General features: G+C 33.1%; 1 long non-coding RNA gene across 2 annotated transcripts in view; it reads right to left on the bottom strand.

The window, feature by feature from the left end:
* Positions 1-946: 946 nt before the first annotated feature.
* Positions 947-5,113, bottom strand: part of LOC103132039 (uncharacterized) — a 7,174-nt gene continuing 3,007 nt past the window's right edge. Inside the window, exons 3-4 of one of the 2 annotated variants that reach the window (XR_001660821.1) lie at positions 2,811-2,813; positions 947-1,272 (exon numbers count right to left, since the gene is read on the bottom strand). This is a non-coding gene — a long non-coding RNA (uncharacterized LOC103132039). The remainder of the gene's footprint in view (positions 1,273-2,810; positions 2,814-5,113) is intronic. The other variant, XR_475478.2, reaches the window with a different exon arrangement.

Genomic DNA, 5,113 nt, shown 5'->3' with positions numbered 1-5,113 from the left:
GTTATGTGGCCCTCACAGGAAAACATTTGGGGACCCCTGATCTACATCAATCAGTTACTATTCAGTTTCAGTTGAAGAAAAAATATAGAGCTTATCCACTTTAAGTTGTTTTTTAAAAAAGTTTACCATGACCAACATTACTATGCTGACATTTCTTTGCACTTTCTTGGCCCTGGAAAGCATTTTCTCACAACCAGGCATTTGCTAGTTTGATTTCCAAAATTTCATTTCCAAATGTTCTCCTAGTTGGAGGTAGTATGCTGTGTGTTCTGTCTCTATGCTCTATTTCATTTGTACATCTTATGTGTTTGCAGTCTGAATTCCAAACCTAGAGCCTGCTCACATAACAAAGCTAAAACAGCCAGTAACTCAATGGCAGTGACTATATTTGTAATTGGTCATGTAAAGATTTTCCCTGTTGTAGTGTGAAAAAAGAATATTCTTTAGTAAATGTACATTGGGGAGAAAACAAAGATCTCATGTTATCAGAATATTGTACTAAAGGCAATAACTGTATTTAAAGCCTGAAGAAGTTGCAACTCTGTTCTCCAAACTTAAACTCGAAAAACACAGGTACTAAAAAATATTTTTTTTAAATGCATTTCTACTTCTGTATTTTTAAAATAACCTTTAAAATGTTTGGCTTCCCACTTTTAGTTGATAAAGCAAAATTTAAAAAAGACTTACCATGTATGGTTTTACTTCATTGCTCTTTTTGATCTTCTGTTGGGTTTTGAGCATTTCCGCGTTTGTGCTTCTAATTTCTTCAGTAGATTTTTCTAAATTAATTTTTATTTTTTCTGAAATCAAAGTTAAAGTCAATATTTCTTTCCATTTTTTTTCAGTCTCTTGTCTTTGCTGGTCCATTTTTTTCTTCAGAATGTCTAACTGATCACCTTCTTGAATTATTTTTTCGAACTTCTGGTCAAGCTTTTTTTTCCTTTTCTCAGCCTGAAAACTCATCCATTTCATTTGGGTCTTTTCTTCAAAAAAGTGTTTCTTGCAAAGTTTTGTGTCTTCTTGGATAGTATGTAACATTTTTCTGATTTCATCTGGTTCAAAAATTACTCTCTGCATGTCAGGTCTCACTTTTTTCTTCAAATATTGGATTTTACCTTTCTCTCTTCTCATATTTTCCCAAAGATGTTTAACATCTTCAGCTACGTGGCTCATGAGTTGCGTTTCCTCTTCCATTTTGTCCCTTTTGTGTTCCATATTTGTGTTTTGTTATCTGCAGTCAGTTTTCCATTTTCTTCATATCGTTTTGGTGTTCTGTTCAACAGAAATGAGAAAGCAAAACAGATTAGGAAAAACTAAAACACAGATGAGAAACTACACTGCTGCAGTGTAATTTTTCATCAGATTTACAGATTGTATGTTGTGATGCACATAAACATAATAATTACAACTGTCATTCAGTAAATATTGACACTTTTAATACAAAGTTGACATTATTCAAAATGTCTTTATGACAACTTGACATTAACCTAGATGTTGCGGCCTTCTATCTTCCAAAAACCAAAATTCTAACAAAGGCTGTGGGTGGTAACAGGTGGTTTGATTTGAACGCACTTCCAACTTGATTTGTTTTGAAAAAAATATATTCTTTATTTCTTGTAAAAAATAACGACAAAATAATTACTAAAAATCTCTTACAACTTAGCCAAAAACGAAAGTAAACTTAATTTTACGTTTCAAGTATGAAAAAGTGGTCAAAAAATCATTTACAAAAGCCTCCCGTCCACACACCAAACATTTCCCAAACAGTGCCTCCACCAAGCACCCGGTGTGTTTTTAATTACTCAAATTAATGGGAGGGTCTAACCAATTAACAACATAATCTAATCAATTCAAATATACAAATTACAGAATTTGGGTCTAAACTAACTTAAATAAATTCTAACTTCCCAAAATAGAAAACTAAATTAGTAGAAATTACAATTTGCAAAATTTACATAAATGGCCACAACACTAGACAAAAATGTATTTGTTATGACAATTTGGCATTAATCTAGACAAAAATGTCTTTGTTACATCAACTTGGCATTAACCTAGACAAAAATGTCTTTGTTATGTCAACTTAGCATTAACCAAGAAATCATGATCTTACATAAATTTGTTATAAAAGTATTACCAATCAAACTTTAAAAAATTATGCAGCTTTATGTGGTAATATTATATTGCTCTGCCATTTTGTTTAGTCTTAAATTTCTTAATTTAATTGATCCTAAAGTTTTACAACAAGATGTCTATAAAGCACTTATGAACGTTGCATTTGAAACATGATTTAAGGCTGTTTTAAGTAGTGCAATACACAATTCAAGCCAGTCCCACCTTGCTGTAAGTTAATATTAGCTAAAGTTATTGAACTCCATAAGGTTATCTCTTAATCTTAAACATATTTTAAAGGCAGGCAAATAGATTTTTCCCTCCAATTTTTTATTTTATTTTTTGTGTAACATTCTTTATTTAAGAAAATGATGAATCCAACATATATGCAAATGTATATCTATACATGCACATACATAGTACAACAGAAAAGAGAGAGAAAGAAAAATAAAAGGCTTAGCAAACATTTAAATCCATTTCAGCAATTGACATTTCTTAGAAGGGTCCTCATGGGCTCACATGAAAGGGAGGTGCACATATCCAATGTCTTGCATTAAAAGAGAGAGACATACAAAGGGGACTGACAGCCTTTTATAACCCATAGCATCTTTGGTCTAGTTCCTAATAGCTGGAGCCCATACACTCAGAAAAATGTCCATTTTTACATGACATTTTGCCATTACCCTTTCCATTATATACACCTTCTTCAGTAACACTTTATTTGAAGGGGGTGAATAAGACTGACATGACACTGTCATAAACATAACATAACACCTGTCATGAACATGAATAAGCCTTCATGAATATTTATAACTGTTGTCATAAAGCGTCATTCGGTAAATTATGACACTTTTAATACAAAGTTGACATTATTCAAAATGCCTTTGTTATGACAACTTGACATTAATTAAGAAATCATTGCTGATATAAATTTGCTATAAAAGTATTAAAGATTGCACTTTAAAAATTAGGTAACTTTATGTTATTAAAGGTAAAGTTTAAACAGTAATCATTACTCGTTACATCCAAGTCACGTTGCGCTTTTTGTCCGTTAAAAATGTGAAGATAAGGGACTTAAGGTGGCGCCGTAAAATCCAAGTAATAACGTGACTGTTGTCACCCATCGCCTCCCCCTTTACTCGCACGCGGAGCTCCAGACATGCGCAGTGGTTTCCTCTGAGCGGGAGAAGATGTCCGTCTAATTGTCAGTAATATAATAGCGCTGCATAAATCACAAGATATGGCGACATGTATACCGTCGCTTTCGCAGATGGTGGGGACTTCGTCCAACTTTTAGCGTCACTTGGAAGGAAAGCTTAAAGAAAGGTAAGATCTGTGGACACTTTTGTAGAAATGTAGTGAAGTAGAAAGTACAGATACTTACTGTAAAATGTAGTGGAGTAAAAGTAGAAAGTACCCATTATTAAATCTACTTAANGTTGTCATAACAAAGACATTTTGAATAAAAGTGTCATAATTTACCAAATGACGCTTTATGACAACAGTCATAAATATTCATGAAGGCTTATTCATGTTCATGACAGGTGTTATGTCATGTTTATGAAAGTGTCATGACAGTCTTATTCACCCCCTTCAAATAAAGTGTTACCCATTCTTCAATATTTCTTGCCATTGTTGAAGGGTGAGAGGTAAAGGTTTGAGCCAGGACAGAGTTATAATTTTCCTTGCAACCAGTAGAAGAATCTGTAGTAACTGGACTTTCCTTTTCCCAGTATTTTCTCCTGGGGTCAAACCCAGTATATAATGCAGTGGATTCAGTGGTAACGTGAACTTAAATATTTTTTGAATTTCTGTCTGAACCCCCTTCCAGAATGGAATCAGTGCTGGGCAGTCCCAAAAAATGTGTGTGTGATCCCCAATCTGATTACAGTTCCTCCAACTCAAACTTATTTTGAAATACCGAAACGTGTTTTGAAGAATATTATTCTTAATTTCCAGTCAAATTCCTTCCAACCTGGACTGTGGGTGAAACCTTTTTCACAAATCTCCTTCCACTCCTCATCTTCAACAATATTCATTTCTAGTTCCCATTTATATCTATAGAATTGTCAGAGAAATGCATCTGTAGGTGTTTATATAAATTAAATATAATCTTCCTCTTATTATTTTCCTCTACACATTTTACCATAAATTTTTCTAAAGGTAAAGTATTTTGTTTCAAAGCAAACCATTCTTTGTGCGATAAAAGATAATCCCTTAATTGTAAGTACTTATAGAAATCTTTAGAGCATAATGCATATATATCTTGTAACTACTTAAATTACTTAAGAGTTTCTCCACTGAATAATTGATTCATTCTTATTAATCTTTTCTGTGCCCATCTCTGATAACCAGTGGTGGAGAAAGTACTCAAAAAATTTACTTAAGTAAAAGTACAAATACACAGACAAAAATGTACTCAAGTAAAAGTAAAACTACCACATTAAGATTTGTACTTAAGTAAAAGTAAAAAAGTACTGACATCTAAAAATACTTAAGTATTAAAAGTAAAAGTACTTGCTGAATGCATTACCTAATCCCTAATACAATATTATTAAGGGAACAGATCGTATTTAATTTTAACACATTAAAAATGTGCCATTTTAATGAACAATGCCACAGATAAAGCATGTTTTATTGCATTTACTCTGTAACACAGTTTAGACTTAGATATGTGATTCTATGCATCATAATTTCAGGGATGGAAACATCTCGTCTCCTGTCCTAACATAGCATGAACTTCACTTTTTTTTGCCACTAGTGGCATTTATTTTGAAAGAAATCCAACAGAAAGGGGATGGAAAGAAGGTGGGTGGGGGAGGACATGGAACCAAGCAGCCACGTAGCAGAGTTGTAGTCTAGACCACCGAACCCAAGAACAAGTCAAGACTAAGACCAGCACCCTGCGCTACATGACACAATAAAATTGTGCACCTATCAAAACTGGTTCTCAGATTGATCTGAAAGATCCACATTCCCATAAAAACACCTAGATATTAAAAAC

The sequence above is a fragment of the Poecilia formosa genome, unplaced genomic scaffold (genome assembly GCF_000485575.1).
Source record: "Poecilia formosa unplaced genomic scaffold, Poecilia_formosa-5.1.2 Scaffold907, whole genome shotgun sequence".
In the NCBI taxonomy this organism is placed as follows: Eukaryota; Metazoa; Chordata; class Actinopteri; order Cyprinodontiformes; family Poeciliidae; genus Poecilia; species Poecilia formosa.
The sequence above is the reverse complement of the archived record's forward strand: the minus strand, read 5'-3'. Positions and strand labels throughout refer to the sequence as shown.